Raw genomic sequence first — 14,652 nt, forward strand, 5'->3', positions numbered from 1 at the left:
TCCTCTCAGCTCCCCTCCATGCCCCCTCTTATTTTAATGAGATGGTTATAAATCAAGTTACACGGTGCTGGGGGCTTAAATTCCTCCATCAGCCCACCCACCTCACAAGTACAGGGGAACCAGGATACTCATACCAGACAGAGTCACAACGGCACAATCAGTAGTGCCCTCCCACTTGCCAGGGCTTGGCATACTCAGCACTCTGGCTCTGATATCCAGCTAGAAGATAGAGCCACGGTGCTGCCATCCCATTAGACAGAAGGGGAAATGGAGATAGAGGCTTTAATGTCGCTGACACAGCGAGTCAGATAACCAGAATTTGGAACCTGAGCTTCTGAGTGTGAAGTCTCGGCTCCCATCACCCAGGATACTGAAGAGGTCAGACATTCTAGGCTTGCACTGTGTTTGTGTGGGGATGCACATGAGTACGTGTGGGTGTGGGTGTCGGTGCACCTGTGTGTGTGAAGGACGGAGGTCTACCCTAAGTACTGTTCTCGCCTTGTTTATTGAGACAGAGTCTCAAAACTCCTTGGCCTGGAGTTGAGCTAGGAGGTGAGGCTGGCTGGTCTGTGAACACCAGAGATTCCTTGTGTCTCTGCTTCCTGGGCTCTGGGATCATACCACACCACTGTTTCCGGAGGCAAGCACTTCATCAATGGTGCCATCCCTCCAGCTCCCTCTAACTTGCTTTTTACAGACCGAGCTGTGCTGCCAGCAAGGCAAGGAAACAGCCTGAACTCCTGTGCTCTGGCGGAGCAGTGGCAAGGGGCAGGAGTTCTTCCTTCCCTCTCCAGACCCTGGGCTCCTAGGCATTCAGGAAGCAAGCCTGCCCTTCCATGCCTACTCACCTGGGCAGGTTTAATCTCAGGCAGTGGGTGTGTGGGGCCCCAAATTGGATTGCCATTTTCCACCTGAGAAGTCTGGGGATTTGTCACTGTGTGGGTGTCTTTTGCCCTCTGCCATGTCTTTCCATCCTGTGACTCATCTCTAAGTGTCTTTTTCTATTCTCGGCCTCTTTATTCCGCCTGGTTCCTCTCAACCACACGCTGCAAGTGTTTTTGCGCTCAGACTCCCTCACTGCCCTTCCTGTGAGCGAGGCTGTCTTGACCCTGGGAAGTGTTCAGCTTAGCCTCTGCTCAACTTCTGAAAGTGCCACCTGCATCCTGGGTCACCGGGTTCCCCCTACAAGGCTGCCTAGGATCAATGTGAAGTCATGCCAGTCCTGTTCCTAAGTGTTCTGGCTTGATGGGAAGCTTTAGTGATTAAGTGAAAAGAGAAATTCGAGTTGGCGGCGGCACGGCACTGACGGCCGGATGGCAACTGTGGATGATTGAGAAACATCAAGGTAGACGGGAAGTGATCAGTCCGCAGAAGGACTCCAAGTACAAAGAATTTTAAAGAGGGCTTCGGGACAATATGGGATAGAAATTCTCAACTGCGATATTTCTGGTACAGAGGGCTCAGACACTCCTAGGACAGTGTTTGGCTATCTGGGTCTCTGTGATAGTTGTTGAGATTAAACCAAACAACTTTTTTTTCCCTGAAAGGGCTTCTATTTCTTTATACGTGAAAAATGACAGTTTAGATAGATCGACCTTTATAGACATCCTAATCTTTACTGCTTTCAGTTCCGCTGAGCTTTGGAAAGAGCTTCTGATGAAAACATTTTAATGGGAAGATTTATCATCCCTTGTTTTATTTTAAAAATCTATAAAGCTGAGAGTTTAACATAAATTGGAAGGTATAGAAGAGACAAATAGGGAGGAAGTGAAAGAGGAAGAGGAAGACGAGGAAAATGAGAAGAAAGAGATGGGGGAGGAAGGGGAGGGAGAAAATGAGGAGGGGAGGAGAGGAGGAAGAGGAAGACGAGAATATGAGAAGGAAGAGACAGCAGAGGAGAGGGAGGGAGAGGAAGAGGAGGAGGGGGAGAGAGGAGGATCACAAGCTAGGTGTCCTGTTCCGTCTTCCCCTGAGTCTGAGGCAGAAGGACAGAAAGTTTAAGGTCTGTCTGGCCAACTTAACGAGACCCTGGCTGAAAACAAGAAAGTGTAGGGAGTATTACCAGTGGCAGAGCACTTGTCTAGAAAAGCCCTGGGTTCCATCCCAGAGTCAAAACAAGAATGAAATAAAGAAGGGAAGGAAGAAAAAGAAAAGAAGGAGAGAAGAAGATGAGGAGGACGGGGAGGAGGGGGAGGAGTAGGAGGAAAGGAACAAGAGGAGGAAGGGGAGAGGAAGGGAAGGAGGTAGAGGGGAAAAGGGGAAGGAAAAGGAGGGAGAGGAAGGAGGAAGACGGGGAGGCAGAAGATGAAGACCCTTTGCAAAGACACACTATGTGTTGGTACAGTTTATTCCACTATCCCACCTATGGTGATTTTGTGTCTGCCATCTATTTAGCACACATGAAAGGCCTCTTGTGTCCATATCCTACCACGTACTTCTGGTTTAAATCATTCCATACTCTTCCAGGACAGTCTTTGAGCCTACAGAGTCCATCTCGAAGGTGTAACAACTAAATATTGACACATGTACTCTCTGCCTTCTTGTCCTGTAACCCCTTTCCCCTGAGTCCTTCTAATTGGCAGAAGCCCTTCTGGAAAGGGTGGGACATCCGGGCGGTAACTGGATGAGTTCTGTCGTGGGCGGTGGAAGATGGTGAGACAGCCAGGATTAGCAGCTGTGGGGGTGGCTGTTCTGTGTGGCCTGAAGGGGCAGATGAGGGAGCAGAATTTAAAGAGAACTAAACTTAGTCTCAGTGGGAGGGAAGCCAGGGTTATAGTGTTGTTCACCAAGCCCTCTGCGTGTGAAGCTCTTTCCTGCCCATTCTGACCTCTCTCCATAGTGGGTTCAATCTATCCCAAGGGTTGGTTTCCTATTCTAAATAAAACAAAGTGCCCGTGACGCTAAGACCAGGCACAGTTAACTGCACGAGTACAGGAACATGAATATAACCTGGTCTTCACACTGAAGAAACCCTGGGCCTGAGAAGCTTTGTGGCCGGCTCGTCCGGCTTTGCCTGCTGAAGCAGGTGGTGGCTTTTCTGGTACCCCCAGATCCACGGTGTTGCTATGCCTCTTTGGAGCTCCACAGAGAAGGCAGTGGGACATCCTGAGCTCTCAGGCCCTGTGTTTCAAAGTTTCCTTTTGCTTGAAATTCTTCTACCAGTCTGCATTTTTTTCTGGCTGTCTGATTTGGAATCCTCTGTTTCTCAGACATGCCTCTTTCCCCTGAAATGTTTCTATCTGTCCTTCAATACCTTTCCACCTCTCTTGGAATCTGGGGTCTTCTCTCACTTCCGTGTTCTGAGTGGGCAGACTTCTGCTTCTAGTCATCCCCCTACGCTCTTCCCTCTTCCCTTACCATGTGCTTGCTCTCCGGACAGGGTTGGTCTGCATGGACCACCACTACAATGAAGAGCTCATCCATAAGAGGTTCTCTGAGCACCACTGAGACCTGCTTGGAGCTGGCTTCTGTTCTAGGTCATCAGGTTTGTCTCTGATCAACTGAACCTCCTCTAGATGCCCAGATAACAGTATTTATTAAACCAAATTCAATTGTACTTATTTTTGTTGTTACTGAGCATTTGCCCTTTTTTTCCCCTAGAGAATGCTGTATCTATCCACTTTTCTCTCTCATGCTAACGGTGGAATTATGTTAATTGTCAACTTGACACAATCTAGAATGCTCTGGGAGATGGGACTCTGAGAATGTCTGTGGGGGATTGTCTTGACAGCATTAACCGAGAAGGGAAGTCATGCCCACTGTGGATGATATCATTGCCATTCTCTGGGATTCAGATCTGTACACGTGGAGAGGGTGAACCAAGCATGGACATTACGCTTCCTTCTCCCTAACTGTGTATGGCACGTGACCAGCTCCTGTGGCCCTCTCTTCTCTACCGGGATAGACTGACCTTACTTTGGAACTGTGAGTCTTCTCCCTTCTCCCTTAAGTTGCTTCTGCCAGAATAGTTTTTCACGGCAGAAGAAGAAGGGGCTAACGTTTTAGCCTTAGGAAGCAACTATCAGTTTATTTCCTGGCTACATCAAGAATGACCTATTTTGTATGGCCTGTGATCCAAAGGCCGTCTCCCACCTGCTGAGGGAAATCCGACTTGCTATTGTTCAGCACGCTGCCCAAAGCTTGTTGCACAGTTTGGTGGTCGAGTCTCAAGTCGGACAGAAGCCATGTGACCACAAAATCCAAAAGTTACCCTCTGAATCCTCAGTGGTGATAATTCCTATGTAGATGCAAATTCAGGTTGTGAGATGTTACAGAGCCTCCTGGGACCGGCTCCATGGTGTATCCTTACCCTGTACGGTGGCTATTGTAGCTACATTGGGCTCATAGTGGTTCTCTCTGTCCTTGGGCCTCTGTTTGCATCCTGGGAAAAGGACTCTGTGACTTCTTACCTCCATCAGACCTGGAGAGAGTCTGTCACCACAGGTCCCCTGAAGGTCTTTGGTCAGGGGATGTTTAACTGAGGAATCCTCCAGAAGGTAGCACTGGTATTTCTGTCTTTGTACCTGACCAAGGGGAAGCCTTGAATCTCACCTGCACTGTTTGCCCCCAGCAGCATTCAAGGGTAGGATTTCTTTCATCTCTGCATGGTTGGGAGGCTAGACTACCCCACCCAAGCACCTGCATGGGGTGACAGCCACCGGCAGGCTGTACCTTGAAGCCTCTCCTATCAATGTACTCCTGAGTGTGGGCCTGCTCGAGCCTGCCTTCAGCTTACTGGGTTAGAGCTGGATTAAAATTTGCTGTGTTCAGAACAAAATGGGAGCTCTTTGACTTTTTGTTCCTCAGAAGAGGAGATTGTTTTACACTTGTGCTTGCTTGTTTGCGAAGCATTTCATTAAAAAAAAAAAAGGTTGATCACACGCATGTACAGAGGTGAGTAAAACTGAGGGGATTGGAAGAACGATAGGTTAGTTACTCAGTGTTATCACTGGAGAGCCTCTCTGTTGCTTGTTACAGCTGTGCGTGAGCCTGAGATAATAGCCATCTCAAAGAAAAGGTTTAATTTTAAAATTAGCTGTCACAGACACTCTGTTCTTAATGCCCGTGTCATTTCTTAAAAGGTCATGAAAGAAATATGTGGGTGCTTTTGCCTAAAGACTAAGTCCAGCTTCAGTGTGATGAGTTTATCCTGTGTGTGTTCTCCCTCCCTCCCTCCCTCCCTCCCTCCCTCCCTCCCTCCCTCCCTCCCTCCCTCCCTCCCTCCCTCCCTCTTTGCGTGTGTCTGCACGTGCAGCGACACACTTGTGTGTGGAGATGTATGTTCAGGTGGGAGCCCAAGTTTGAGGTCGGATTGCTCTCCACCTTATCCATCAAGGCCGGGTTTTGCAGTTGAACCCAGAGTTCAGGGGTCTTGATCGAACTGGTCAGCTTGCTCTGGGAACCCACTGCCTCTGCCTTCCAAGCATGGAAAGTAAAGGCAGACCGCCATGTCCTCCCCACATTTACACGGGTTCTCAGGACCCGGACTCAGGTCCCCACACTTGAGTAGCTGTTGCTGTACCCACTGAACCATCTCGGCTCTAGCTTAAGTTTGTTCAAATAGACAACTGGAGAGAGGCAGGAGTTTCTGAGAGCATACACATATTCATGACCGCTTTCCCTGTGCATGTGTGTGTGCGCGCATAAGTGTACATGTGTGCTATGCGTGTTGTGATTTTCCTTACACACACACATCTGTTTGGTCTCTGATGAGGCCTCCATTCCATGCCTCCAACCTCGAGAACCTTTAGAGAAGTGTGAGAGGAGAACTGGGGTAACTTTGGACCCTCAGGCACTTTTGCTGCACCCCCACGGGGAGGAGAAGCCCTGCTGTGATCAGGGCTTCTATTGTGGACAGTGATGTAAGAGCTCATTTGGAAATGTGTTTTAATCGCTTTAAAAAAATTAAAGTGGTGTGAGTGGTGGCTCATGCCTGTTACCCCAGCACTAGAAAGATGAACAAGAGGGTCAGGAGTTGAAGCCTATCTGTCTGTCTATCTATTTGTCTGCCCATCCACCCATCTATATACCCACCCCATCTATCTATCTATCTATCTATCTATCTATCTATCTATCTATCTATCTATCTATCTATCTATCTATCTTCTCTCTATATATTTTTCTCTCTATATATGCACTTATACACACACACACACACACACACACACACACACACACACACACACGTACGTTAGAGAGTGCTGACAATATAAAAAAAGATCTGGTTGGAATGACACAACTTTGTGAATGTGGAGGGCCCTGAGCCGCAGATCCCTATCCCTGTATTGGTTTGGAGGTACAGTTATTGGTCACAGCTGGTACCTCTCAGGTGCTCTGTACCTGTCCTGCCTCAGTGACAAGGTCTGGTTTATTCAGACTCTGGTCTTGCTGTTCTCCAGGGGACAGTGGTCCAGGAGGACAACCATTGCCACCCCTGTGCATCCTGAGGTACCTCTGGAGCTCCCACATCCTCCCCTGCCTGACCCCCTCCCCCAGTGCCAGAGCCAGAGGAATCCACAACCCAGCTCATACCTTCCTCCCTCTCCAGCACCAAGAGAGAAGCCCTGACAGTTTGGGATGGGGGAGAACAATAGGTCTTGAAGAAAACTTGCCCGATCTCCGGGAATGTACTTTAAAATTTGTGCAGGGTAACGTAATTAGTAAACTTGTTCTCTGGAGTGTTGTGAGGATGTAATTTTTTCGCACCTTCCCTGACTTTGACACTGTGGCTTTTGAAACTTCATTTTGCACCGTGCCTCATTGTTCTTTAATCTGCTGCACTCTGCATGGAGGAGCGCAGAAATTTCGCACTTACTATGTCAATAACACCTGGCAAAATTGCCACCTATTAAGAGTAAGTGTTCTTTTTTTCTCTGGTGAGAAGTGTGATGTGGTATTATATTGGCTTCCCTTGAGAGGCTAAGGAGACAATTTTAAAGCAGACAAATGCATTAAAGAAATAACCTGAACTCGAAGAAAAGGTTACAGAAAGTCAGAAACTTTTCCCCTCCCGCCTTCTTGGTTTATTTATTTAGTGATGGGTGGGGGAGGGCAGGAGAAGGAGGCAGAGGCTTCCTGAGACAAGGGTATGTTGATGTGCCCCTGTGTGGGAAGGGGCTTTCTCATCTATGATGGTGTTTCTCCACCCAGCTCCTCTTAGCTGGGAGCACTTCCTTATGAGTACCCTCTGTAGGACCTTGCTCCCCCTGAAAATAGCCAAGAGCAAAGCCTCTGAGGTAAACATTCAGCTTTTAGAACTTTGGTCTTCCGTGGTTCATGAAACTGCCACAAGTAGGCTAAAGATTGGTGGCACCCAGGAGCCATGGACCCTATTTGAGCATTATTTGAGTAGTTTACTAGCATAGTGCTGTCTCTTCTGTGTGAGCAGGCTAGACTCCTGTCTTAGACTCAATCTTTAGGACCGACATACCTGGGATTCATGAATCCCAGTCCCAAGCTTACACCCGATATGCCCCAGTGCGAATGGGGAGGCGGGCTGTTTCTGCCTCCCCACCGGTCTCTAGTTTGAGATCGTCAGCCAAATCAGGATCTTCACATCCAGTCAGCCGTTCGCCTGCACATGAGAAGTAGAGAAAGGGGCACCCCCCTGGCTGAGAAACATTCTTGGAAACTGGAGTGATGTTGTCAGCCTGACCTCTTCTTAGAGCCAGAGAGCTGGTTGATGGATGAGGGCTCCGTTCCTAGCATGCATGTCCCAAGATGGAGAGAAACCAGGGCAGACATGGCTACATTACGTCGTGGCAATGACTGAGTAACACTGAGGGCTCAGTTTCTCTGGAGTCCTATTCTCACCAGAACAAGAGCACCTGGTGCTCACAAAAGCCCCAGAAAGTGAGTACCACTCTGCTCATGGAGAAATGAAGTCACTAGGCGGCCAAGAAGGTTGTTGAGATGTCAGAATGAAGATCACATATCCTGGCCAAGTATCCAAGGGTCATCGCTGGAACGTTTCTAATTTCAGTGATGTTACTCCCCACACCCTAGAGACTATACCAACAGATTCATGAACATCTTGGTTTAGTCAGGTTGCTTTGTTTGCACATGACGTTCATGCTCTAGACTCCCTTTCCCAGATCTAGAAATCTGGTCCATCTTATTATCTATCCAATCATCTATTTGTCCACCTGTCCATCCAGTCACCCATCCATCCAGTCACCCACCCATCCACCCACCTACCCACCCATCCACCCACCTACCCACCCATCATCCACCCACCCATCCACCCACCCATCCACCCACCCATCCACCCACCCATCCACCCATCCATCCATCCATCCATCCATCCATCCATCCATCCATCCATCCATCCACCCATCCACCCACCCACCCATCCATCCATCCATCCATCCACCCATCCACCCACCCATCCATCCATCCATACATCCATCCACCCATCCATCCACCCACCCATCCATCCATCCACCCACCCATCCATCCATCCATCCATCCACCCACCCATCCATCCATCCATCCATCCATCCATCCATCCACCATCCATTTATCCATCTATCATCCATCCATCCATCCATCCATCCATCCATCCATCATCTGTCCATCCGTCCATCATCCACCCTTCCTATTGCTGTAAAAGTGAAACCACGTAGGATTGTGTTGAGGCTCTGAGCCTCCATTGTCTTCTGTGAACCCCTAATATCCTCATCTCTGCGGTTCTTTTCTGGGTTATTCAGTTCAATAATGAATGTGAAACTTAACACGAAGATTCAGTGGTCTCGGTAAGTCAGAAGTCATAGCCTACCATAGCCCATGAGTCATAAATTCTACTCAGCATGTTGCTGAGTCATTAGGACGTGCCCAAGAGGTCCAGTCAGTTGCTCATATGCACAGGTGGGGACATTTTCTAAGACAAATGCATATTCTTAGTGAAAATGTTGATGATTCTGGGACCCAGGGGAAGCTCTGGCTCTCTAAGGCTGCGTGGGGTGGATGTCACAGTGGTCACCCCTCCCGGGCCCTTGTGATTTGTTCTTCTGCCTTTTTACTATGTCAAGATGTTGAGGCGTCTGTCATCTTACAACTGGGCATGTTCCCCTCTCACTCTCAACTTTATTTTCTTGAGGGGAGTCTTCCCCTGAACCTGGAGCTCCTGCCCCTCTGCCCACTCAGCACAGAGTTATAGGAACACGAGGCCGTGCTTCCCTTTTTACACAGGTGCTAGGAATACAGACTCAGCTCCCCGTGCTGGAGCGGCAAGTGTCCCCACCTTCTGAGCCCCTTTTCTAGCCTCTGAGCATCCACTTGCAAAATCTGTCTCCAAGTTACCTCCTCCAAGCAGCATCCAGATATGCCTGCTAGACTGGTGCCGCAGGACAGGCTGGTCTCAGAATCCTGGGCTTTCATGACCAATCCCGTTACAAGTGAGAGCAGTCTATATATTCTTGCCTATTTCGCTTGGTATACTACACAGCCTTCAGTCATAGCAACCCTGTCTTATTTGTTTTGAAGACTTCCCCAGGTCTTAAATAGAGCCTGGTCAAGAAACGGTCTATGGTCTTATCTCACACATGGACAGGTGAGCGGATGACCAAAGGTGTGCTCGCCTTACGCTCGGTTCCCCATCTCTGGACAAGGAATGTGAGCAGGTTATGTTTCAAGCTGGTCCCTGCTCTAAAATTTTAATTCTGCATCGGAAAACATCAATATTTAGATGACTGTATTTTTGTTCCAAATGCCTGCAATATTTTATGTCCCGATAATATTTACGAGTTGTCCTCAGACATAACTAATTGGATTTGCCATCTAGCTCCCAGGGAAAACGTATGGTGGATCACCCCTCATTACTCAAACTGGGGCAGAGGTGGAGGGGGGGTGATAGTTCCCCACCCTAGCTCGCATGGCGGTGATTCAGGGAATGTGGAAATGGCGAGGGAAGGAATAATGTCCCTGCTGTCACCCTGGTCTTTCTCTCGCATTAACCACTTGGACAGAGTCATTTGCATCTGAATTGAACCTGCATTAAAATTTTGAGTTTATGTACTGCTGGCGAGAAACAAAGAGGCCCGGAACAGTAGCTGAGCTGTGAAGGCTGGTGTGACCTCTGCTCAGAGCTGGCCCATCCGTTGTGCTCCTGTGGCCAGAGAGTGGCTAGTAAGGGCTGCGTTCTGTGATGTGCAAGGAGAAGATGGGGGAGCTGATCTGCTCCTCTCTGTTCCTCACCCACCTCATCCTGAATCCCCATCCAACTCACTCACCGAGCTCTTTGGTTTTATTGTTGGCTTTTGTTGTTGTCTTCTTCCAGACAGGAGTTCTCTGTGCAACAGCCTTGACTGACCTGGAGCTGTCCAGGGTGGCCTCAGGTTTAAAAAGGTCCACCCCTGCCTCCCCAGTGCTGGGATTAAAGGTGCAGGCTTTGTTATCCGTGTTCTGCTTCATCAAACCTCCTAGGTTGATCGAGCGGTGAGTTCTGGGCTCCTATGATCACCATTGCTAGGACTGCTGTCAGTTTATAGACAGGGCAAGGAAAGCCACTTTCCCAGGGACAATAATTGGCAGAGTTGGTATCCAAACCAAGGTACTCCGCTTCATCACAAGATGCAATCCGGGCTCATCGTGGAAATGTTAGGGGGACAGGGGAGCAACTTAATGAGAGAGGGCTTGCCTGGCATGTGTGAGGGAACCCTGGACTTGCCTGGCATGCGCATCACCTCTCAGTGGGTGAGCTACCAGCCGCAGCCTTTGCAGCTCAGCCGCTGTTCCCAGCCTCTGTGTCTTACCAGCCACACATGAACTCAAAAACTTAATGCAGGTTCAATTCCAATGTAAATCATATCCATCCATCCATACACACACATGCACATGCACACACACACACACACACACACAATGCAAACACACATACATACACATGCACACACGCACATGCACACACACAATGCACACACACACATGTGCATGCACACACATACACACTGCACACACACACTCCACAGCAGGTCTGTAGTGCAGTTGGTCATAACTTGACCACTTTTAAACCAGAGTCTGGACCTTTTCTCTGCCTCCCAGCCAGCTGTACCATGCAATCACACCTATATGTCCATCTTCAGTGGACACACTACTGAGGCTAGTACGTGCCAGATGGTCAGATCTGGGTCACTCTAATGAAGGATCTTGGGTGACATGGTTCAGGGATTCGTAGAGACTCATTTCTTCTTTCCCTCTTCCTCACTAGCTTGGCTTTCCCCTAACACTCGATCTTTCCCCCTGGGACTGTTAAAGAGATCCAGGATTTGTGTTCTAGGGCATGGAGCCACCCCACAACCTTATACTCCAACGTATGAACTGTCGGACTTCCATTGATGGAGATGGAGGAGGGGAAGTAATGGGAGCATTCGCCCATATTTGGCAAAAGAAGCACCCACAGACCACTGACAGAAGCTATAAAGCTACCGTGGTCTGGGCAAACGCAGGGTCCACCCTCAGACCACTAACATAAAACTAAACTAAAGGAGGTGAAGAACTAAATGCAAAGGCACCTCCCAACACTCCTGTCACCTAGTATACATCTTGATGAAGTCCCCTTCTCTGGGAAGTGAAATAAGCCTTACTTTCTGCTTATGCTACATGGCGACCGTGGAGACTTGAGGGTGTCTGTGAGGCACAGGTGATTAAATCCTGGGGCCCTCACTTGACTTGTGAGCCTTCCAAGGGGGATCTCCCTTTCTAAGAGCCTGGAGATGCCGGCTTTCCATTTTCTAATAGTCTGTGAATGAGAGTACTCGACAATGACCGGAAAGAAAGGTTCCAGCCTCCAGGCATTCTGCTGTTGGCCTATGCGCTGGAGGCTTTCCACGGAGATCTGGTCCAGCTAAGCTCACAGTCTCAGGCAGAGGGGTGAGAACTTGGGCAGGGAGGGGGGACTGCGTTCACCGCCTCCACTGCTGGTTCTGCTCTGCCTCCATTTCTGCTGCTGTCACTTCAGTTCAAGCCCCAGCTGAAGCAGCAGGAGGTTGACTAGCCAGAGAGGGGTGTAGGGGAGCTTCTGGTGGTGATTTCAGGGGAACGGATCTCTTCCCCAAGTGGCGGTGTCACAGCTCTTATGACAGAAGCTCTCAGATGATGGAGTAATTCCTGCACACTTTCAGTCCTTCTGAATAGGATTCTTAAATACAGTTTTGGGATGGGTCAAGTCTGACAGCAGGTACTTCCTATTGGTTTGGCTTGAGAGCTTGGGAAGACCTCATCTACATATTTGGGGGCGTGGTCCTGCTTCTATGTGATTGATCTGTCTTAGCCTATGTGACCTGTGGTCAATTCCTCACCTGTGGAGGAGGGGCTTGGGGCGTTGACCTACCTGACTGACCTGTCTCAAACCTCTCTACAGGGATCTGGGGCGGGGAGGGGGTTTGGGGGGGGGGAAGGGACGGGGACTGCAGCTTCGTGAGAGGGGCCTGACCTCCTGGGAGACAGGGGAGTTCCTGCCATCCCTTAGGGTCTCCCAGGGATTCGACCTATCTCGACCAGGAATCAGGGAACCTTTCACAGCCTGCCGCCCCACATTCTGCCCACAGCCACTGGTCCTTAAGCAGACCTGAATTCCAGCTAAGATCTGAGCTTAGCTGCCTCTCACCATCTTGGTTTCAGTGTGGAGAGACAGCAACGGCCTCAGCTTACTGGTGCCCTGACTCTCGGTCCTCGGAGAGTGAGGGCCACTGGTTGGTTTGTACAGTTCTAAGCTGCTAACCCTAGGGTTGTGCGTGCAGAAGCACACCATATGAATGGAAAGGTACTGAGGTGCTTGGGTCGGGATGTCAGGATCACTGTCAGATTCACATTTGAAATCCAAATCCTCAGTGAGAGTCTTTGGAGTTGGAGTCTTTGGGAGACATGTGACTAGACGTGAGGACCGGTGCCCGTATGTAAGAGGCCATAAGGAGGTCCTTGTCCACGTGTGCCAGACAGGGCACATGGATTGCTTTCCTCTCTCCCAGCATGGGAAGGTGCACGGAAAGGCTCCTCAGAAGTGCAAATCAAGCCCTTGCCAGACACTGAGCATACTGGCACCTTGGCTTGTACCCTGTCCCTAGAACCACGGACAGGAATTTACAAATTACTTGTCTATAAATCGTCATTTGGGCCACATAAAGGCACTTGTTATCAGGCTTGATGACTGGATTTGAGTCTGGGATCCACATGATAAAAGGAGGTCACAGACTCCTTTCATGTTGTCCCCTGGCTTCCACACACACACATGTTCCCAAATACAGTCACAAGAATTTTTTTCCTTTTTTTATTGGACTTTTTAAAAATTTACATTTTAAATGTTATCCCCTTTCCCAGTTTCCCCTCCAGAAACCTGCTATCCCATCCCTGCACCCCAACCTCCTGCTTCTATGAGGGTGCTCTCTCACCCATCCACTTCCCCTCACCTTCCCACCCCAAACGTTCCTCTACACTGGTGCATTGAGCCTTGACAGGACCAAGGGCTTCTTCTCCCATCGATGCCGGACAAGGCCATCCTCTGCTATATATGCAGCTGGAGCCATAGGTCCACCCCTGTGTTCTCTTGGGATAAGATTATCATCTAAAGTACTTTTGTTATAATAACATGACTAGACAAAAATACCAATGCGTGTCCATTAACTGTTACCATAACAACAGTACGTTACAAGCAAGCAGTAGGTCCTTCCTGTGGTTTGTGACAAGTCTTTACTGCTGTCAGATTCACTCACCTACTCTGGCTTCTTCTGAACTGGGATCCACTGGTGACAATCTCCTCTTACCACAGCTCTGAGCTGGCTGGAACAGCCCTGATCCTCTTCTTGGGCCACCTTTGTTTGCTAATAGCTGAAGGAGTAAGAGTGCCTTTTCTTGCACTACACTGGCTCCCCTGCCCCAAAGTCCAATGCTCAAGCCCAAGCCCATTCCACCCTTGAAAAGGCCACAGGGACAGCTGGGGACAAGAATGACAACCAGCAGAACCATCGGTCACAGCAAACATGTGACAGTGGGGAAGGGGCCATGGCAGTCTTTGCTGTGAAGAGACCTGTGGTGGTCCAAAGAGACACCACAACAACACATCTCTACCAGAGCTAGGGGGCTGTGGCTGCTCTCCTAGGTCTGGGAAGAGAAGAGTAAAGCCCTTCAGCCCCTATCCTGGTGTCTTAGGTGGGGGATGCGCAGGTCCAGAGTAGCATACCCTATAGGTACAGAACCTCATTCTTGGATCCACGGTCTGCTCTCACACATGCCTTCCTAACATCTCAGAGCCTCACAAGGAGCCAGCAAGATCAGTCTGCATGTTATGCCCCTGGAGACCACCACTGTACATCTTCCTGTGAGATCCTGGACTGAGCTAGGAGCACCTGCATGGAGCCATCCGACCTCAGTGCCCACCCTTTTCTGATTGGCTAGTTGTCCACACCTGCCGAGCCGGAGTCTCGGAGGATGAGGTATGGAACACCCATCATCTCTCAACCCAGCAAGATGTCGGGGATAGGGGGTCCTGCTTTTCCACAGCACTGTGTCACCTTCAAGGGACCTGTGGTTTACTCTCTGTATGGGCCCAGCACGTGCCGCCTTGTCCGTCCAGGGGCTCCAACCTGTCCCCAACAGTTATCCTCAGCCCTCAGTCTGACTGCTGCTCTCTCCTTTTATATGGTGCAGGAGGGAAGAGCT

This window comes from Rattus norvegicus, chromosome 6 (genome assembly GCF_036323735.1).
Source record: "Rattus norvegicus strain BN/NHsdMcwi chromosome 6, GRCr8, whole genome shotgun sequence".
Classification (NCBI taxonomy): Eukaryota; Metazoa; Chordata; class Mammalia; order Rodentia; family Muridae; genus Rattus; species Rattus norvegicus.